Raw genomic sequence first — 23,466 nt, 5'->3', positions numbered from 1 at the left:
AATATTGTTAGAGGGAGATAAAAGCTGCTCTTTTGAGCGAAAAAGTCACAAAGAAACTGCTTTTAGCCCAGATACTGTACTTAAGGATGACAAACTACTACAGAAAAAGGACCCAACATATCTTGCTCTTGGAAACACAGAAATGAGAGTCCAACCATCCAGCTGCATTGGCTCGAAGTAGGCTCTTTTATTATTTTTGCTGATCTCCTCTACGTTGACTTAAGTCAGCATTGTTATTGCTGTTACAAAAAGTCCCTCTCTCTTGCTGCAAGTATCCATTTGACTGATTTACAGTGTGTCACATGTTTCAGCCAAAGGAAACAGATAAATCAGGGCTTTTAATGAGCTATGCCACTCAAAGTGAGATGCAAGTATTTCCTAATGAAAATAAAATTAAAAATAACAAGAAGGAGGGAGATGTAAATGTAAAAACAGTCACATCTGATGACACATCCTGCAAGACAACCTACGGAGTTGCATCACATTTACTATGGGAAAGCTGTTGGCGTGTGCATGCATGTGTGTCTGTGTGCACAAGTCCCCCATCAAGTCAGTATAAGAGATAGATGTGGGCCAGGGTTTGGGGTTGTGTACACAGAGGCTTAATGACAGGACCCTGAAGGGATGGCACATCAGTCAAGCAGAACAGACCAACACACACAAACGCACACACATAAACCGGCTGTGTGTTATAATGCCGGCACCCTCGCTTTCCCATAATTTAGCGGTGGAAACACAAGAGCTGGGAAAGACGGGTCTGACCAAGTTTGCAGCCCCGGGCACTTTGTCACACTCGGCCTGCAGTCTGGCCTGCACGGGCTGGCACAGTTCTCAAAGCTGCTTGTAGTTGGGAGAAGGGTGTGTATGTGAAACCATACAGCAGAGCTTTTAGTTTCACTGCGCATTCCAAAGCCCCGTTTATGCAGATTTCTACTAGAGATTTTGAAAGGAGACTGATAAAAGAACAGCTGAGCGACGGCAACTTGACCCGGCACGGCAACGCAAACATTCTGACGGCAAGTTTGGGTTGCAGGGGGGTGACAGATATCGAGGCTGTGTGCTATATGAAAGTGGCTTTGAGCTGTGTGTTTCAATAAAGTCGCTATCACAGGGAAAGTGGCGTGACTGGTCATTTTGTAAGGTTGTTTCTCTCTCCTTCTACTACCCAGCAACTGCAGTTGAATTTGGACAGGCAGACCATGTTGGCATTCCACACTGACCCTCGAGTAGCGGGCCTGAGGTTCATGGGTAAACAGACACACTGTTTGGTGGGCTTTGGAGCCTGTCTCACCCTCTCCCTGTCTGCTTCTCTCTTTAAACCCCCCCCCCCCCCCCCCCCCCCCCCGCCCCTCGTCTTTCTTCTCAGCCGGGCATATCCTCAGTTGGCCTCTCTGTTAATTCAGACCTACCTGACAGTTCTGACTAAAACCTTCTGGGTTTACTATCAGTCCCGCTCAGCAATGGGCTTTGCTCTCTAAACACACAACGAAAACTAATCTGCAACAGATGGGAGACGAACTGGGAAGGAAGTAGCATAAAAGGATATAGAGCATATTTGTACCCCTCTGAACCAAACGATAGGGTTTCAGCGAACTTCCAGGCAAAGCCCGAGGAGGGTTGTAATGATGTGCACAGCGGCGGCTCCCAGGAGCTTAACAGCACGTATTACTTGGGGATATGAGGTGTCCATCCACAACCAGATGTCTGAAAGGCCCCGAGGGTGGAAAGGGTGGGGGGGTAGTCCTGGGGGTTTCCTCTACAACACTCCAAAAGATGCATGTAAAGTCTCAAATAATTAAAAACAAATGCAAAACACACAAATGCAACGATACATAGCCGTATGCACACACAAACAGGGCCCCACATGTTGTTTTCCACGGTTGGTTGATTTGAGATAATGAACCCCTCTTTTTCTCCCCCCTCAGTTTACTGTCTGGTTTTGGAGGTCATTCGTGTAAACACAAGAGACATTTATTTACCACCTCATTAATGCAAGTGGTAATTTAACCCCATTTTCACAGGGAGAAAAAAAAAAGGAACAGATGGATCTCACAACACAGAAATGCAGACAAATCACTGTTTGGATTTGTTTTGTGAAGAGCACTTGGAAAACCCCCAAAGCTTTCATCAGCTAACCTCTCTGGATGAAAATCTGGTACATTCTCCGTGTCTTGGAGGAGAAATTGTCCCGACAGAAGGATACACCACAGCTTGATTGCTTGCCACAGAACACAAAGGCAGCTAGGGGCTTATTATGTAAGATGGGAAAGTCATTTAAGATGAAGCTGCGTTCCTATGCAACTTTGAATGGTAATGAATGTACATTGGCCTCTTTTTCTCCCCACTTGAGAGCAGCAGAGAGATGATGCAAACCGACAAACACCTCCAGGTCTCCAAAACAAAATCGGAAGGGCTTTAATGTTAAACTCCAAATCAGGAGGCCAGTAATGATGCCTATGTCCATCTCCATATACAGCCTGCTGTGAACAGAAGTGAAGTGATTGTCAAAAATATTAATTAGAGATGTTTTGAACATTTAATACTGAAAGTTGTGACTCTACAAGTCCTCAAGCAAAAGCAGCATTCACAGCTTTTTGGTAAATTTGGTGATAGTGCTGTAATTTTCCCCACCCTCATTTATATCGCATTTATCACAACAGGCCATTTCCTGAGTCTGGGTGGCATCAGATTGGATGGAGCCATTTCCCCTCTGAATGAATTAGAGGGCTGCTGGTCCTCTGGGATCATGTCAGGCAACATGGAGATGCAGCGACAGATAGGGTATGTCCCCACAGACTTCTGCAGAGACAGGCGACCACCCAATGTAATGATAACTAAATGTTTCGTCATATAAATCACAAGAAATTTGCCAGCTCGTGTTTTTCGCAACGCATTAAACCATCTCGTTTGGTACATCTGCTCCTGTTTTGTGAAGCTGGCTGACAGTGATTAGTTCGTGGGCCTGGAAGAGTCACAAGAAGATCGTGTGCAACGTGAAAGAGAGGTGAAATGCTAAAGAGAACGACGCAAGGGAAGAGAGAAAGATGAAAATTCTCTGAAGGCAGGGGAAAGGAGCAGGCTGTCCCTGATTAGGTCTGAGTTGAGACATTCAACTCGGTCTAAGCCTCGGGAACACAATGTCAAACACATGAGACCAATTTGGGGAAAGAGGAGCTGAAGCTGAGCCATGTTTGCTGATGCACGCTCTGAAACAGCAAGCCCAGATTCACAAATAAGAAGATTTCCTGAACTCTGACCTGAAACCATGTAACTGTTATGTTTCTGACATAGCTCTCTCCTTTAAATAACACTCTTTTCTGGCAAATGTTCCTAAATAACGGCTTTGTGTATCCAACACCCAAAACAGAGAGCGGGAGTTGCCAGTTTGGCTTGGATGCACAGCGTGTTAACTCTGTTTCTAAAAAACTAACTTTAATATTATCCATAGGATGATCTCAGTCTCTTTTTTTCTTTTTTTTTGTAACTGAGGCAAAAACATGAAGCCACAAAACATCAAACTGTGAAACATGATCACCAAAATTGGAAGAGGTTTTCCCATCATAACAGCAATGCTACGTGATTGATGTCGCCCTCAACAACCAACAAGAGCCCAAAATCTAAGGAAGAGACCTTTTTATGTTTTTCCCAATCAAAAACAAAACTGAAAGCTATCATTTGTGTTCTGCCTCAGGGTGGTCATTTCAATGGGGAATAATTACGTGGTTTTTGCAGCGAAATCTCGTCTTCCTATACGAGACTCTCCTTCTATCTATACTGTTTACCTCTCACTTGGGCTTTAAAGCCTTTCAATTATTATCATCTAATAATCATCACCTTTAATGTCTCGCTAACTGCCGAGGCTGGCGACTGGCAGTGTCTGGGCAGGTGTGTGTGTGGCTTTAATCATCATCAAATAGAGCTGTGTGTATAGGTAATTAACTTGGTGCCAAATTGACTCTCACTCACAGGCACGAGTCGGGAACTCTAAACACACCTCAGCTTTGCGTCACTTAGCAAGCGCTGCGGGCAACTTCATTTCAGCTCTGCTGCATGTTTTGACACAGAGTTGAGCTCAGTTCCCTCTCTGAGTCCATTACTCAGCGTCTGATATTCCTCTAAACCCCGAATTACTTTTCCTCTCCACAAGCTGACCATAATACAAGGCTTGTGGAGCCAATGCGGCCTGCAGGGTTTGGTCTGAAACCACTTAACGAGCACAAGGATCACGATTAGTGTTTGTAGATCGAGGATTGCTGTCTCAGCCCCCACATGAACATGAATGACCTGACCGATGCCGGTGCCTGACAGGCATTTCAATCATATGTACTTAAAAAACAAAAAACAAAACAAATAATGGTGAATTTAACAATCTGCTAGTCTCTGGATTAACCTTCAGTATCCAAAACGTCAGGAAAATGCACAGAAAATCTTATTTCTGTTGCTCGCATAGCTTTGAAACATTCAAGAAAACGTCTGTTCTTCATTGTTCCCTGTGCTGTTGCTCCAGCTCAGTAATTGGACCTTCACTGTTTGGCCCTCTGCATACAACTACAGGGGATAGCTGCTTGGCAAGCATATGTGTGTATACACGTGTGTGTGTGTGTGTGTGTTTGTGTGTCTGTGTGTGTCTGTTTTCTGAGGTTTGGAATGATTTACACAACCCCACACTCGATTAATTCCAGTATGACAGAACAAACTTGCCTGTGTGTACGCATGTTGGTCTTAGGCTGAGAGAGGTGCACAGACTGAACAGTGTTGCCTTACTAATAGGTCGCTCAGTTTTTTTTTTCTGTCTCTCGCACTCTTATGAACACACATATACAAACACACACGCCGTTCACATTTGTGCTTATGTTTCTTATTAGGTTCCATTTATTTAATCTTATGCCAATCTTTCCTCCAAGTTAAACACTGGGACACAAGAAGGGTGTAAAGTCTGCGCAACCCCTTCGAAGATGTTAGCCCAGTAGCAAACCATCCTAGTATACACTATTATGCTTAGAAAATTATGGATTTTAAATGGGATGCCCTTCTCTAAAAGTTACCTAATGACCATGAAAGAGGTTCTCTTATAACTTTTTAGACTGAATTTTTTAAGTTCCAAAAAAAAAAAAAAAAGTGTGAAAAACAGCACATCCTGAGCTCTTCGTGCAGCTTTACTGCTGTGATCAGTTGAGGTGTTTAAGCCAGTGGCTCTAAATCCAGAACACCCTTGTCGCTGAGTAGGAAAGGTTTTCCAGGACAGTGTCCAACAATATCAAAACAATCTCCAGGCTGGATTTCCTCTCTGGCACTCAAACCCCACTGAAGAATGAGAATCTGGGTTGCATGTGAGAAGAAAATGAAGAAGTGTAGGACGAAGTTTTCTGTTTCTAATCAAGAGACACCGCTCTGAAAAATGAATCTGTCAAGCTAGAGGCTGTCCACAAACAACAAGCTGCCGAGGCTTTCGTGAAAGCGGAACAAACAAGAAGTCGAGGATTCATTCATAATCTAATCCGCCTCTCCTGCCAAAGCGAGACATGGATTTTTACTCCATGGAGTCATTCTTGTCTTTGAATAAAGCCTAAAAGGTCATCTCCTTTGTATCTGCTTCATAACCTGCCATCTGATTCACATCCTCCTCAGCTAGAAGGCTTCCTTACTCCCCTCATTGTGATATGTTAAAACAAAATGAACCTTTTAGCCCCATTTTTGTTTTGGCAAAAGAATTTCATTAAACCTCCCCGTTAAAGGCACAAACTCCTCTAAATGCTGATTTTTTCCTTTCCCCCCCTTGCTCTTTGTTTATCCTCATTGCATAAAAAAAACCCAGAAAAAAAACAAACCCAACAGCTCTCTGCATCACTAAAAATGATCATCTCTTACTACCTGAGCTACCTGAACTGATAAAGTGAACATCAGATGATAACAGCTGATGTCAGTGCCAGCCCACATCAGCTGATAGCTCAGCTGAAACATATCCAAATGGAAAGTAGGGCAAGCTAATGAAGCTGCTTTAATCTACCTGCATAGAGCTGTTGCTGCTTCTGCAAGCCGCTTTACAACCCACCTTTTGCGACTTAGCCACATGTTGTCACTGATACTTGAGCTTTTTTTCTTCAGTGAGTGTCTTGCTGCTGCTCTTAAGGACAGAAGATACCACCAATAAAATTACTGCAGCTGGTAATTGTCTTCTGAGGTCTGACATTAGTTTAAATTGTAAAAACACAACTTGTAAAAATGAGGATTAATCTTTTAATGGTTTCTCATGTTTCATACTACGTCTTTGCTGGGCGACAGCCAAAAGTGCAAGTCATGGTTGCAGCAAACTTGTAAAAGATCAAATTCAATGTTGGTACATTTTACAACCATTAAACACAAGTCATGCTCCCTACCTCCTGCTGTATATTCAGAAGATTAGTGAAAAGAGGATTTCAAAAGCTATTCTTTTGAACAAACGCAAGACAAACCACAGTGTTCAGCATCTATATGAAGGAATCAGTGTCATGTCCCGCAGCCCGCTGAAGTCAAGTCAAAACATACCAATCATTTCAGCTACTGCCTGACTCGACTCTCCCATGTGGTCCAAATGGCTGACCAATTAACAGCAGCTTAACTCCTGAGTCCAAACAGCTATCTCTCTTTCTCACACACACACACACACACACACACACACACACACACACACAAGCAGAAAAGCGGATGCACACAAGCATACAAAGTAATGGACATGCTGATCCACAAGCACTTAGACCCAGTACCACACACAGACAAGGACACACACACACACACACAGATACATACTCATTAACAAAGGCTTAGCATAGCAGCGCGTATACCCCCAGCAAAGTGGCGCACAGTGTGCCTGACTGGCCTCCCACAGAGGGGGAATACACCTCAGTCACCTGATCCTCGGTTGCTCTGATCCTGGATCAACTAACTTTGGGGGCAGTTAACAAGAAGGCTTTATGGGCCGGAGAGCATTTCTGGTAGTAATTCAGACTCTTAAATATCCCATTTAAGAGTCTGAATTTAGACTACAGTGTAGATATGTCATTACTCTACTTTACAAGATTTCTCATATGCAAAAACCAGAATTAAACCCACAAGTCTACTGCTCTCACTGCAGCATCTTAGCAATCTCTCTCACCACTAGGTGCCACCACTGGCTTTATTACCTTAACACGTCACTGTAGGACTTACAGTCGCGGTTTTAACTATATTTTATGCACTCTGAGTTAAAAGTCTTAAGCCAAGGGAGAGTAAACATGTTCATCTTGTAACAAATTGACTCCATTGAAAGGGCTGATTAAAGTCTGATGTGGGGCTGAGTATGAAAGAAATGCCTGACTTTGTCAATTGTTTAGCGCGGTTGGAGTGATGTGGCTTCACTCTGTCGTGTGTGTGGATTTTGGGCTGCGGTGTGTCACAACAGATGTACTTCAGAGGAGATTTGGGAACTTGCAAAGAGAGGGAAAAGGAGCAGTCAGATCGAGAGAGAAAGCGATGGAGCCCACCTGAGTGACAAGAGGCAGCCATACATCTGGAAACCAAAATGAAAACCAGCGCGTCTTTACGCATGCACATTTTCCAAGTTAAAATCCCCCACCCTGGTTCACAGATTCCCCCCCAATTTTTTTTTCTCTTTTGGGGAAAAAATGCCACAGTGCTTCAACGAAGTCGTTTCTTTTTGTTCTCGCCTGTTTGGCCATGAAGTAAACTGAGAGACAGGTAATCTCACTTGGATCTTGTTGACGCAGAAACCATGACTTCACAGTACTATCGAGAACGCGCATATCACAGTTTACAGAACAAAATGAATTACCGGGTCAAACACTCACCTTTAAAGGAGCAACAACTCGATGCAGGGCAGCCTGAATATTCCTTTTATCAAAATATAATCACGACTGTGGAGGCATTCGTGCTGGCCGCAAACCGCAAACGCACAACTCCGTCCCGTTCCGCGTCCCGGATCAGCTCAGTGATGATGTTTTCAGTGCATGATCATGAGTACAGAGAGAGATAATCAGAAGCAGTCTCACCAGGACTGAGCGCTGCGCAGCTCTGGCATCAAGTTAAGAGCGTCCAGCAATGACATTAACGCTGCACTGCGCCTATTGGCTGGGCTGCCCACCCCCTATTCCTCTCCCTCCCTCCTCCATACAGAAACGCACACACGCCCCCTCCCTCTGCTAGAAAATATACTGTATACAAGCTATGAGTTTATGGGTATGTTTAGGAAATTAAAAAAGATCACTATTATCTCATACAATAAATGTGGAAAGCGCCATAAAGGATGAGAAGGCCACCACAAACTCGCAAGTGATTACCATACAAACAGCCTTTGAGGAACTGAGCAGCAACTGTGCGGTAAAATGCTCTTGCGTTCGCCTCTTCTTCATAATTTATGACTTTTACAAGAATATTTGATAGAACAGACTCCCACACCGACCCAACCCCAGTTCCCTTTCCTGTCTGTGGCGTGCATGGCACAGTATATCACACGCTCCATGCAGGAAAGCAGTAGCCTCATGAAACTCAAAACTGACTGTCTGCGGTGATGTGTGGAAGTGTTAGGCACTGCGCAGCCCAGAATGAAAGCATGTATGTTCAGAAGCTCAGTGATCCAAACTAACTTCTTCTAAGTGCAGACTCAAACCAATATTCGTCCACTTTAATTAATATAAGATTACACACATTTAAAAACATCTTTTATACATGATGTCATTTTTTGTAACCCACCACAGTCCCACACTTTTTGCTGAATCAGAGGTTCCCTGTTATAGTTCACTTCAGTTTTACTCACAATTAATCAATTACCTCATATATTTGTTCTTAATTCAAAAACCCCTCTTAAATTTTTTTATCTTTTTTGTTACTGTTTTTTCTGTATTTATACCTGTATTTGCTATCATGATTTTTCTCAGACTTCTTTCTACTGCTCATCACATGTTTCCCCAAGCAATCGTCTTTCTTCCTGTATACTTTGGGTCACCTTCTAATGTTTTAAAAGGGGCTATATAATAATAGATAAAAGTGACTTGACTTGACAAGAGGTTTTATCTCCAACAGCACCTTACTGATGTTCACACCTCAGTGCTCAGCATCCCACTGGTTAATTTATGAGGTTTTGCTTAGATGGAAGTATGTAGGTGTATGATAAAAGAGCAAGGCAGCACTAAATGTTCTAGATAAAGAACTGTGCTCCGCTGTCCCGGCTGTAACAGTTAGAATCTGCACTGACACAACTTTATCAAGTCACTTCTTTGGAACCTAGGGAAACACAAAAGCTTTGAATTGTAAGACACAGAAACACAAAATGATTCTGTATATGTTTAGAATATGTTCTTATGTTAGACACTAAACACAGTGGGGGAAATAATTATTTGATCCGCTGCTGAATTTGTAAGTTTGCTCACTTACAAAAAGACGAACAGTCTGTTAAAAAAAACTTATATGGCTGTGTACACATGTGGCACACAGATCACAATCAATCATTAAATCAATTACAGATACTCTTGATCTTAACTCATTATGTGTATAATGCAAAACTGTCCATAAATCAATTTCTTCTATTCTAACCTCTCCACCACCATGGGAAAGATTAAAGAGCTGTCAAAAAAAGTCAGAGACAAGATTGTGGACCTGCACAAGGCCAGAAAGAGCTACAAGACCATCAGCTTGGTGAGACGGTGACAACTGGTGGTGTGATGATTCAGAAATGGAAGAAGTCAAGCATGGAGTTGGAGACCTTATGATTTGGCTGCTTTTCTGCTAAGGGTATAAAACGTATACACCCCATTGAGGGGCCAATGGATGGGTTCATGTACCATTAACTCTTGGACAAAAGCCTCCTTCTCTCAGCCAGAACCCTGAAGATGGGTCGTGGATGACCAGCATGACCATGATGATGAAGTAGCACATTAAGGTCATGGAGTAGCCTAATGAGTCTCCATACATCAGTCCTATAGAATATCTGTGAAAACCACAAAACCTAAAGGATTTAGAGTTTAAATAAAGAGGAATGGCCCAAATCCTTCCTGAGATGTGTGCAAACCTAGTGACCAACTGCAAGAAACTATTCAATTCATATAAAAACACAATATGTTTTTTTCTGGATTTTTGGTTGATATTCTGTCATTGCCCATTAAGATAAAACTAGCATAAAATTTAGAGGCTTTTTATTTCTTTGTAAGTGAGCAAACTTACAAACTCGGCAGGTGAATAAATGATTATTTCCCCCACAGTATATCCAAGCATCCATTTTCCTTTGCTTATTCAATTCAGGGGCAGCTGGAACCTATCCCAGTTGTCACAGGGCCAGGTACACTGTGGTCAGGATGCCAATCTGTTGCAGGACTTTAGATATATTTATATAATTACTATACTATAATCAACTGCAGCAGGGTGCCGTTGCATCACAGCAAGAATCACCTGGTGATTTGCAATCTTTCTGTGTGGCATGTTTTTTCTATGCCTTTGGGTTTCTTCTGGGTGCTCCCACAATCCAAACAAATGCATATTAGGTTAATTGGCCATTCTAAATTAATCATAGGTGTGAATGTGTTAGCCCAAGATAGCCCAGTGACCTGCCCAGGGTTTACACTCCCCCACGATGTGTAAAACTGGTGCTATAGTTTAAACAAAAATGCCTACTGGCAAGTCAGAAATCACCATATGTGCCTTTTGATATAATTTTTATAATTTTTTTGCTTCATGGTTTACAAAAACTGTCTTAGACACAGAAATGGATTAACGTCAAGAAATAATTTGTTGAGCTGTGTGGTTGGATTGAATTTAGTCCACTGCCGTGGTGTCGGGGGAGAGAGGATAGCTGTTTGAATGTCGGTGAAGTTGGCAGTGTGACAGGCAGAGCGGGTCAAACAGTATGGCTTATTGTCCCTGCCAGCCAGTAAGTCAGCCCACACAGAGAGGGACCCATGGACGCCCTTGTTCACCCTGCTGGCTGCTGCTCTGACACTCTGACACTCTGACAGCTTGATTTACAACTTATATTCACATTTCATATTTTTGACTTTGAGACTTATGAGCTCAGCTATGGAGAAAGTCTGAATTCACAGATCGCCACTGATGAAAATGGGCCCTGGCAACAGTTTTACTTTGTTTCTGCCAAGAATGATGCACCAGAAGTGAAGTGAGGCAGAAACAACTTTTTTGCCTAAATGACTGAGCACAAATGGAGCTTTACCCACCTCAACTTTTAATGTGGAAATCTGATCATTTAGTGCGTCCTGATTGCTCTCTTTGCCACCTGTTCTGCTCACCTCAATGCAGCATAGAGCCGGCCTCTGTGCTTTGGCTTGGCTCTTTGTGCTCGCACACAGACATCTGTAACATTAGGCCTGTTTACAGGAGACACAGAAAGAGGGAGAGGGGGTATAAAAGGTAAGCCTATAGGCCTACACATGCAGCCAGAGAGGAAGCGAGGATCAGCGCAGTGGGGAGAGCACAAAAGGCACAGTAAATCCTGCCCCCCGTCACCTTGTGGTGCGCTGAAATACAGCAGAGTGGATGAAAGTGTCAAAGTCAGGCACAGCATGTTTAACATCTCTGATCCCATCTTTTCACTCCCTCCATTCTCCTATTTTTCTGGTTTCTCCATGGAACGCTGCATTAAAAACAGTCCACACTGATGTGGAACTGCGCACTTGCTTGAGTGTCACAACCAATGAGCGAATAACAAACTGCTGCACAGAGGAGTTATCTTCCTATCAGCAGATCTGGTTTTCAGAGAGAGTAAAAGTACATCTGATATGAACCGCATCAGGCTTATCTGTGATGCAGCGCTGTATTTATCATATTAGCAGGACTGGGGAAACCGGATGGTTTTGCTTCACTGCATTTAAATAGGGAGACTAGTATATATGTGTGAAAGTAGCAAAGCTAAAACTTCAACTGGCCTGAAACATGAGCTCTGGTCATTAAAACAATGGAAATCTACACCCCGTGTCCTTAACGTGACTAACGAATTTCCGCATTTATGTGACATTTAACCCAGTGAAACTGTGTCAGAAAGATGAGCCACTTTGTGCCTGGGTCAAGCCTGGAAACCTACAAACACCAACTAGTCCTCCTGTAAAACCAGATATTTGGCTTTGAAAACATTGGGTATCAGAATTGTTCATGTAGCTGGCAAAATAAGCAAAATATACATAAAAAAGAAAACAATATCTTTTCCTGATCACAGCTATTGGCTACTTCTTTCTTTGACCATGCATAACCCAGTTCCAAAAGGACCTTTCTGAGAATGAGGAAAGTGGCCTAAAGGGGAATTGTCAATCAAGCCGTGGGAATCAAGTATGCATTTCGTAACGCTTCAACTATCCTCAGAATAAGTGCACAGAAATGACCTCTGAATCATCCTCCACCTTTGCTGTTCAGAGTGACTAAAAAAACCTCAAGGCAGAGTCAGTTTTCTTCTTAACTGAAAAGGAAACGGATATCTGCTTTAACACAATAGATTTAACAGTACATACGTGCAGGTCTAGTCAGTTACTGTCACTCAGGTTTATCTCCGTGTAACCATGTTTTCTTTCCACCCTGTCATTTGCCTATCTGCCTGTGTCATCTCTGTCTTTACCACGGGCACTCAGCGGGGAGTGGGGAGCTCTGTTGTCACTGTGCTGTCATCAGGTCCTGCTGTTCACTCAAGTCAGAGAAGGTTCAGTAACTGGCCTTTCTTGTTTAAGTAACGGTGAAATCTAATTTAGGCAACACAGCTCAATCGTAGCTCATGAAAGCACAAAGACAAGAATAAAAACATTTTGTACTTTCAGATGAGCAAAGCCTCTAACTAATGGCAACCAGCATCCAGTCACATTCAAGTGCAATTCATGTACACATTACTCCGATGAAACCTCCTCTACACTGTTAATGTGACAACAATGCTCGGGCCCATGGTGCATTCCATTTGAGAATGGGAATTTCTGAGTTCACAGTCTGAATTTTCAAGTCAGATTTTCAACTCATGGCTCATTTTTACTTGCCACATGGGTCTGTTTGGTGATGCTTTTGCACAAAGCATCGTATAATTTGCACCAGAGGGCACGAATACCCGCTGTAGTATTCTCCTGAATGATAGGGATAGCCACTCAGACAAAACCTACACATCAGCCCTGGTATAGAAGGAAAAGTCAAAACCAGAAGCAAAGCAGAGCAAAGAGATTCCAGAAGCTGAGTTGCACAACTGGTCAAATTAACACCTAAAAGCAGCGTGCACCAGCAGATGTGTGTTATGGTGCGGTTCGTAAGGATGAGAACGGCAAGCATGCATGGGGGCATCAAAAAGTCAGAGCAGCCCCACCAAGTCCGACTTTGTAATTTAAAGTGGTGACAGTGTATTCACAAAGTAGTCCCACATGTTTGATTTGATATATTTTTACACCAGGTAATCGCCTGAAATCTTGTTTTTTTCCTTAATTTTTCTATTAGAATACGGTCATCACTCGCAGAGAAACAGGAGCTTCTCATGGCTAATTGAGTTTGCCTCCAAATCCGTGTCAAACTTGGCCTCCCATGTTAAAACATAAAATAAAAGCTAATGCAGTGGTTCCCCTGTCTACCTGAAAAAAGAAGCTAATACGGAAATGCTAAACATATCAGTTCTCCCTCAAAAAACTAAGTCATACAGGGCTTCCCATGTAAAAACAAACATTTTTAAAGAAAGAAACATTTTCAGCCTAATTAAACAAAACTTAATAAAGTTTACTAGTACTGTATCACCTTGTTCTGTGTTCAGTTTTACTAAACAATACAGACAGAGAAAAAAAAGATTCGTCTTTTCAGTTTCTTTGATGAGTATATTCCTAATTTTAGGCGTTTTGTTTTTTGGCTTGTCAACTTTAGCTTCCCATTTAATGCAAGAGTGAATAATATAACCTGCTATTAGCTTGTTAGCGCTAGCTCTCCTTTGTGTCCAAATGTGGTCAAGTCCATTTTACAAACAATCAAAGCCTTTGAAACAACATTCCACAAAATGGCTACATCTGTGTGTTTTTTTATGCCGGGACGATAAAATTAACTGTTTTTAAAGAGAAATACAAAACTAAGAATGACAGGTGGTCCTTTCTTTGTGAACTCAGGTCTGACACAAGAGAAGGTTAACCAACTAATTCAACTAATTCAGGTATTTTTATGAGAGGAAAAGCTAAAAGTGAATAGAGTGGAACAGAGCTTTTCCTCATTTCTAAAATTCCTGTCACCTTTGAGAGGTAATTGTTGAATGAGGTAAATCAACAGTCAGTGCCCTCCTACAGGGATACATAAAGATACACAGTTTCCTGACTCACTCGTGTGTGTGTGTGTGTGTGTGCTTTCTCACAGGTGTGTAATAGCAAGTGAGCGGACTGGTTAAATGTTAATCTCATTAAGTGGATGTGTTGTTCATAGCTCAAGGCACATTTAGTTTCTCCCCGCACACAAGCAAAACTTCCTTAATTAGACTGTAAGAACACACATCACATCAGGCATGCTACCTCCAACCTGTGCAGGACCTCCAGCAGCTACCATAGCTGGCATACCTTAGCACTTTGTCAGGCACTTGAACCCCGAGAGCCAAACTGTTCAATTCTTGAGTCTTTGACCATATTAGGGCGAGTGGTTGTTAAGCTCAGCTCAAATGAATTGAAGTCACCACATCGTTGCTTGCAGCTTCCTGTTGCCCCCACTCCTTTCTCCCGAACACAATTACTGGACCTGACAGTCAATGCTTGGCCAAAACACCCAAATTAGCTTACATAAAGGATTTAATGGCGGCGTTTAAGGCAGGCCGTGCATGTACATGTCTGCTGTGTTATAATGTAAATAAGAGATGCTATCACTGAAATATGAAGTATTTAAATGCTTTATAAATCGGTGTCCAACACATCTGGTTTTGGATTAGTCTTTCTGGGAAAAAAATCATCCAGTGCGAGATAAACTGGACAGATATGATCAGACCTGTCAATCTTTCCTGTACAATAGTACACATTCCCATCAGCTACATTGTAAGTGTGCAATTCAGAATGTAGATCCTTAACTTGAAAGTGTACATAAATAAAAAGAGGATCTGCACTGGGTGATTTACATGACCCTGAGGTGCCTTTCCCCTCTCGGGAAATAGCACCTGATCTTTATTTATTTTGTTTGATTTCTATTTTTTTTTTTTATTTAAATGGGATAAGCTTTAATTGTGTTGAAAAAAATTAAAGAAATTAAAAATTATGTGCTACGATCTAAGTTAATGCATTTTTAGGTTGGTTAATGATGTCTGTCCCATTTCATAAAGAAGAAGGTAATTAAAGAAAAAGAAAAAAAATATTGTTTACAAAAAAACCCCCTAAAATATTCTTCCTGGTGTTTGCTTTGTTTAATTTACTGAATGGCTCAGAACAGAAGCATAGGGGTGTAATTGTGGTTAGAAGCTCTTTGGTGCCCTCATTTCTTAGACTGTTACCCTGTAGGCTACGCTGTAAGATGATTTAACTTATCATCAGTGTTGGTCATCCTCAGGAGTTGATCACTGAGATGGGTCATAGGAGGAGCAGACTCCAGCTGTAGTTAATGAGGTTTACGAACATCAAGAGTAAACTCAGCACGACAGAAAAGTATACTCACATGAAAAAAAAAAGTTTAAACAAAGTACACTCTGTGACTCAGTAGAACCACCTTTAGCAACAAAAACTTGAAACAGTTGTTTTCTTTATGACTTTATCAGTCTCTCTTGCGGTAGTGGAGGAATTCTGACCTACTCTCCTTTACAGCTTTGCGTCATTTCATTGCAATTTGAAGGCATTCATTTATACACAACTCTCTTAAAGTGCCATTACACTTTTCATTTGGGTTGAGATCTGGACTGGGCCATTGCTTTTTCTTTCTTCTTCTTTTTTTTTAATCTATTCTGTTGTAGATGTGCTGCTGTGTTCGGGATCATTGTCGTGTTGCATGATCCAGATTTGGCCAAGCTTTAGCCGTTAGACAGATAGCCTCACATTTGACTCTAGAATACTTTGGTATATAAAGAAGTTGATGGTTGACTCAGTGACTACAAACCTCCTGGAACAAGCTCAGATTATCTCCCCTCCATCAGCTTGTTTAATAGTTGGTATGAGCTTTTTGTACTAATATGTTGTGATTGGTTTTCTCTAAATTTAACGCTGTGCATTTCCAGTTTGGTCTCATCTGACCAAAGAACGTTGCTCCAGAAATCTTTCAATTCGTTCAGATGCAAATTTATCAAACCTAAGCCATGCTACCATGTTTGTGTTCTACTCTTGTCTGATTTAGGTTTCTGACCACCTATAGGTTGATCTAAATGTGCCATCTACTCTTAAGTCAATAGATTTTAAAGTGATTACCTCACTCTTTTGGGTTAATACTAAACCTTTCCTATATGATGCTGTCTAATCGTTAAGCCTTTGCCAACCCAATGACCATACATGATCAACTCTCCATAGCAGGAAAATAGCTTGTGAACTTTTAATGATAAAAGCTAAACAAAGCTAAATCCTGTGCAAATGTCCAACTGCTGGGTTAAGAGCAGATATTTTGACACAGTCAAAAAGTAATAGTGTTATTTGTGTTTCACCTTATTAGGTTAACAGATGAACCATTCTTTAAAAGAAAAACATTATTTTGAGCTATACATCTATAATAATGCAGATATGTGAGGGACATAAACTATACATATAAACAGATCGACAATTAGAAGACAGAAAGACGTGGGGGCCTCAGTGGTATGTTGCAGTCATTCAACTATGGAATGGTAGTGTTTATATACAAAAACATTATGTGTCTTAAAGGTTCACCTGCAGTAGAGGTGGAATATTCCTATGTATGCAGGAAAAGGTGTTTTGCCTGCTTGTGCACCTTTTTGAAAGTATCTTAAGTACAGGGCAAGCCTCCCTCTTCTTTCTGCTCTCCCCTTCTCAAGGCTCTGGCTACAGGGAGGAAGTGTGTGACAGCACGTAGCTCCTGGGCCATACTGAGGAATTTCTTTTACTCACACACATGCATACACACACAAAATCCAGGGGATATGTCAGCCAAGGGCAAGACCGGAGATCAGAGGGAGGGTGAAAGCGAGGAGGGAGAGGAGCATAAGGGACTGTGAAGAAGGAAGGAAAGGAGAGGAGAAAAGAGACCTTGGACTGTGCTCTCGACTTGGGAGGCCAGGGAGAACAAATGTCTTTGACAGTCCAGAAATGAATTTTCCTGTCGTTACAACTGCAGCCAAATATGTCAAACCCTCCCTACAGTCCCTAGACCACAACATGTCAAAGAGAGATAAAATATAGGAACACAAAATTTTCTAAAAACTCTTTGAAGGTTCCATAACTGAGGTGTCCTGGAGAACTGTCCTTTCATTGCAGATTAAGTTTTCACTTCCAGACTGCTGCTTAAAAAAAGAAAAGTGTTATCATATTTTACATCAGTGACTCATCAAGGAAGTTGCCATAATAAGTCTAGAAGCCTTTCAGAACACTCATTTTATATACGATGAGGTTTTACAGCTTTGTACTCTTTGTTTCTGAACAGTTCAACATTTTGGGAAACTTAGTCTCATTTGTGCTGACCTAACATGTTCTCAGCCTAAAACATCAAATACTGCCGACATGCCACTAAAGTCACAGAGATTTGCATAAAGCACCTTTGGGCATCTGTGCATTGATGTACCAGCCACCACAGCACTGGATGCAAATAAATAGCAGTCCACTTTAAGAGCAAAACATCTATGATGAGAAGTTTCAGGGCCTTGATTATCCTATGCTGTGGACAGATGGACACGAACAGCTGAGGCCACGGCTGAGTAATCATTCCTGTTATACTTCTCTGAAGTCTGTTGCCTGGAGTGCATGCATAGTTGGTGTATGATAATGTAAAGTGTCCTCACAGTCTCAAAAAATTGGCAGGCACATGGACATCTGGACAAACCCTTGTGTTCAAATAGTGAACACGTCACTGAGATCCAAACAGACCCAAGCAGATTGGCGGAGGCGGAAATTATAATACCCGTTTAAGTCTCCTATTTGAGAGCGTTGTGGGTTTTTCTTTTGTGCACTTTGTTTACTTAGCTTTCCACTCTCTTTTTACTTTGGTTTGCTAGTTAACCACACCTTTACTAGAATGAATAGTTCTAGAGACTAAAATACTTGGTTAAGAAAAGACTCTGATTGGGATACAAACATTCATGAACTTCAATGAGCACATTTAAAAAAAAACCAAAAAAAACCCCAAGAAATCTTTAAGCAAGTGTTTTTTTTAGAAGGGTTCATAGGAGATGAGTGGTTAGTGAGACTTGTCTTACTGTTGCCTACACCTGGTGTGTCAAAGGACAACTTGCGTCTTTGACAAAACAGCAGTATTTGATACCCTGGAAATGAGAAAAGTGTTAAACGCCCATGTCTGTACATTAAACCTAAAATTACATTAGCCATTAGTCAGCTTAGGCCTCAGTCAAACAGGCCTAGAGACTAATCACCAATTGCCACCAACTTGGAGTTGCAAAGAGTGTACTGCACTGAGCACCTGTTTGTGATTGCTTTAGTCACTAGCAGATAGCCACAGCCACTGGTTGTTTGTGTGGGAGAGAGTGACTTGTTTGGAAACAGTCACTATCTAACCATCCAGCAGCAGTTAAACTTCCAAAAATACAACGCAACCCAGAAATGGGGCTGTATTTGCAGCCAAATTGGTGTCTTCCATACAAACTACGGTTACTGGTTGATGAAGACGTCACAAGGAGGCCTATAGTGCACCATTCTACTTGTGGTTTTTCCCAGCGACTACCAGAAATCGCTCACTAACCTGTCAAGGAATTAAGATTTTTACCAACGATCAGAGTTGCAAGTGGTTGCCAATTGGTCTCTAGACCTAACATCAAGATCCAAAGCCATCTTAACTACTTCCCACTTTCCCATCTTTGCACTAAACTAACTAAGCTTTTTAAGTAGTAGCTTCATTTATTTATTTGTACAGAATGTAACAGTTTGATCTTAGCTAACTTGGCCTAAAGGAGTGAGTAGGGCAACCTTTTTCATCTTTGCATTTGCAGCACAGTAAGAAGAATTTATTTTTCAAACTTGTCTCATATCACCCTTCAAACATAAACCCAGGGCCTTTAGAGGTGAGAACCTGGCTCTGATAGACCAGTGAAACCCAATAAGAAACACATGTTACACACTTGAACCGTCACTGATGTATGAATGAGCACACCTACCCAGACTTATTCAAAGAAACTCATAGCAGTGTTATGTTTCAGATGATATATGCACAGAATGTATAGATGCAGGACATAATCAGTGATCGGCACCTCATAACATAAAGGTTATGATATATGCAGTGATGATGCAATGCTGAGTTTCATGCTTTCTCCTCAAACTACACCCAGTGAAACGTGTATGTGGTCCAACAGAAAACCACTCTCCCACAGGCTTAAGAACGAAAACAAGTGCAGATTTTGGCCAGATAATGCGGTCATTATTTGCTTGGAGAAGAAACAAAACACTCTCTGGCAGTAAAATTTTGTCTGGCATTTTCACGGAGCCCTGTGTCAAATCATATTGATTTAATATGCATGGTTTGGATGTCAGCAGTTTAGATTGATGCATCTTTTTCTACATTATGTCTGTTGCTCACTGTTGCTCGATATAGGTTCTGTTTAGAGCTCTGTGGTTTGAACCTGAGTTGGTCTGGCTCCATTGTCAGAGAGCACTGTTGCAAAACACAATCCAGATACACCAGAAAAGTAATGCACTAATACTTTCATCAACACAATCATGTAGGAATAGTAGGAATGTCCACTCTTTGACTTCCAACAATCATAAAAAAAAACCCAAACAAACCAAAAAAAAACAAATGAGCTCAAGATAGAAGAAACACGTATAATCAAAGAAGTTGCTTGATTTTCTTAAGGCTTCTATGAGCTTGACTTGGGAGTTTAACATTGCTTTGACTCATACTAGTCCATAGAAGCCTCCCCAAGAATATTTTTCACCATAAAAGACAGAAAAACTAACATAGTAGAAGACAAGCTTTGAACAATCTGTATTTTCGCTGTGTTTCCACTAATTTCAGGCTGTCATTAGGTCAGAGAGCTTTGTGTAAAGTCCCTGCTGTAATATACTGGTTGCTCTGTCACCCATCATTGGGCTCACAGGCTTTTTGTGACACATAAGCAACCACAATGTTTAAATTAAATTGTGTAAACCATTGTTTTACTGCTTAACTTTTCAATGAACATTAAAAAAAATGTAGAGAGTAGAAGCCAACTGGTGTAAAATCACATCAGGCTGTGGCTTGGTTTTCCTCCAGACTTCCCTCAGTCTTTTGAGTCACCAACCACCACTGGTCCAGAAACAGCACAAAAGAATACAACTTGAAGGGAGCTGCACTTTGAGTTACAAAGCAAAACATCAGCCTGTTGTATTTAGCTTGACAACTAGAGCGTCACATATTACAGCCTCGCAATGTAAGACATCCCGGCCTCACTTTATGTTCACTACATGGAATGTTCCTGCACTCAGGTGAGTACGGTGCAGCTGGGTTTATCCATTCACCATGTGTTCGGGTGTGGATGTGTTTTGGTGTGGGTCTCGGGGCCCTGGAGGCTCATCTGTGCAACACGTGCCGGGGAGGTTCTGTCATCACCTCTGTGAAAAGAGTGGAAAGAAAGAAGGGAAGAGCAGAGACAGACCGAGAGGAAAATCTGGGGAGGAGAGGGCTATAAAAAGAGAAGGAACGAGAGGGTAGGACGCGCAGTGTGCATGCGAGAGGCTAAAAGTCTCTGGGGTGGGATGTGAGACAGCTCTTTCTGTTGGGCTTTGCCCTTTTTACAGAAATTTTGGCTTGTGTCCACTGAACATGCCTCTTGTGGGCCTGCTCCAGCTATCATTCTGTCTCTAAAACTTTCTCGTCCTTCTCTCGCTCCATCTTTCATCCATCTCTCAGAATTATTGAAAGCAGCAGTGAGTCAAATCAGAGCACTCTAATCACATTATTGGCCGAGCGCAATAAACATAATTTTTAAAAAAAAAATTTGATAGATTTTGATATACATCGTTTTTACATAATCAGTCACTCTACAGCTGTACAGAGGATGTCGAGTGACAAGCAGTGAAATACAGCACTAACTTATAGTTATTGTAGACCCCGTTCTCTCTTTGCATATAATCAGCAACAATTCCAGTACTTGATAAATATGATTAAGACCAACTTCTTTTTTGATTCACTAAAGAAAGTCTTACACAGTGACTCACCAAGTTGAATATCGTCCACACTTCCTGCAAAGTGATAACAGCTCAGCAGAGCACGCACGCAATTTTGCAAACAGTGCAAACTAAACGCTGTGGCTGATGGTAAAGTGTGTCAGTGCTGTAACGCTACACCTGCCCGAGATCCCCTGAGTCTGCTGCTGGGTGTAGAATAACAGACAGGTGGGATCAGGTGTGTGCGCAGAGAAGAAACAGAGCAATGAGAAGGCGAGAGAGACAGAGAGACTGTTAGGAGCGCTGTTTTTAATTCACCTGCAGTCCCTTAGTGCATCTCCAGACCAAGTGTAAGCAAAGATGCAAAAAGATGCAACCCTCAGGAATATGTGTGTTTGTGCAATCTTATCAATGTTCACAAGCCTCACTCAGTGTTACGCCACCAGTTTACATTTCACTTCTCCCTTGTGTATAGAAATTACGATTTACCAGTTGTTATTTTAGGCCAGCACGCTCAGTGACTTAGTTAACTTAGTCACCAGGGTGGAGTACCCCTAGTGCTGGTCCCAAGCCTGAATAAATGGGGAGTCGTGCGTCAGGAAAGGCATTGTAAGAGCTTTGCCAAATCAAGAATGTGGATCACCAAGAATGTTTGGCTAAGATGGAGGAGGAGGAAGAGGAGGAGGAGGAGGAGGAGGAGGAGGTGGTGGTGGTGGTGGTGTTCAGAGGCAGTGAGAGAGGAGGAAAGGTAGGAGTGTAGCGATGACAGTAGGAACTTTGTGGATGTCGTGAAGGAGGACATGCTGAGAGTTGGTGTGACAGAAAAGGATAGGGCAGATGAAGAGGAGCAGTCCAGAGAAGAATAAGACATTGTTCATTGTTCTGTTATGTCATAAATGATTACTCATAACTGATAACTCATTTTTATGATCATACATCAAACCAAACTGTTCTCAAATTGTGTGACGCACTTCAGAAGTTTTTGCTTTGCAGTACATTCAGTCCCTCTACCTGATCTGTGCTGCTGCTCGCCATACCACATTAAAGTCTAATGAGGCTTTTAGTCACGAGAATGGTGCCGTGCCCTCCTCTAGCTGATATTCGCAGGTTACCTGAACAGCCACTGATCTCTCCATCTAATCACATCTCTGCATCATTAATGGGGGCTTTTAATGCAAACGCAACCCGTGAACGCTGACGTACGCATGCAGGCACTTAGTCAAAAACAATCACGCACACATTTATGCATATGGCACACCACCATAGATTTCTCCAGCCGAGCACACCACCATCTCTAAAAATATGTAAACAAGGCGATGACCAGGAGGCTTAGTGTCGTCTTCTGCTTTTTGGTTATTTAGCTGATGGTGCTCCTGTTTTTAATGGTAGGACTGTGTTGTCAGAGAGCTGGTGTTTTGAGTGGGTATGAATTTATGTAACTTTGAAGCGAGAGCAGAGTAGAGCAAATGACTACACGGAGGAGAGAGAGATATATCAAAATATACAACGGGAAAGTTGGCAAGAGAAAGCTCATGAGACCAAATTAACCCACTGATTCTAACGTGAATCCGGGAAGCTTCTGCATCTGCACCACACCTGGTTTCAGGATCCCTGTAGTGTGTGTGCATGTGTGTGCGTGTTATGATGATATGCCAAGGCAACTTGCTGTGTTCTTGCTAGCTATGACTCACCGTTACTGCCGCACCAGGCTGCAGCCTTGGCATCACACACACTCAGCCACCATGGCAGCCAACTCCCACAGAGTGAGTGTGTGTGTGTGTTGTGAGGGAAAACGAGCGAAAAAAGAGGAAACGAAAAGAATTTACATGGAGAAAAAATACAAACACTAATAAAAAAAAAATGTGTTTTTTTTTTTCTTCTCTACAGGTCACGTCTTTCATTTTGGTTAGTCCTTTTTAGGGAACCTTTAAAATCATTTGAAGGACCATAACCATCTGTGTGCAGCAGCAGGGAGGACAGGAATAGAGATTAAATCTGCTGCTGAGTCTCCAAGGACCGAAGCCATCAGAAGATGCCCCCGTGGATAAGCTCCTAATTTTACCCAAATACGGCTGCATCCTTTCATGTCTAATTTTGGCGCATTTCCTAGATAGGCAAATGTTTAAAAGCTGGGAAGAATGATGTTAAAATCAAAACAAAAACAAGGAAAACACAATGGTAACGTTGAATTAATTTTGCAGTGACACAATCTAGACATGCTATTTTTTTTTCAATGCAAATTTTCCATGTCTCATTCTGTCCCTGGAACAGCTTGAAGCTC

The 23,466-nt window shown here is 41.9% G+C and overlaps 1 protein-coding gene across 6 annotated transcripts in view; it reads right to left on the bottom strand.

Annotated features, from left to right (window-relative positions):
- The window catches only part of prickle1b (prickle homolog 1b), a 75,115-nt gene that overhangs the window by 18,409 nt on the left and 33,240 nt on the right, over positions 1-23,466 (bottom strand). For 3 of the 6 annotated variants that reach the window (XM_005915563.3, XM_005915564.3, XM_005915562.3), the window contains exon 1: positions 7,824-8,072. The exons of 2 other annotated variants lie outside the window; for them this stretch is intronic. The gene's annotated coding sequence lies outside the window, so the exon portion shown is untranslated. Of the gene's footprint in view, positions 1-7,823; positions 8,073-23,466 lie in introns of those variants that run through there. One more of the 6 variants, XM_005915561.3, reaches the window with a different exon arrangement.

This window comes from Haplochromis burtoni, unplaced genomic scaffold (genome assembly GCF_018398535.1).
Source record: "Haplochromis burtoni strain Fernald_Lab_line unplaced genomic scaffold, NCSU_Asbu1 Contig_14, whole genome shotgun sequence".
In the NCBI taxonomy this organism is placed as follows: Eukaryota; Metazoa; Chordata; class Actinopteri; order Cichliformes; family Cichlidae; genus Haplochromis; species Haplochromis burtoni.
Note: the sequence above shows the minus strand (reverse complement) of the source record. Positions and strands in the feature narration are given on the sequence as shown.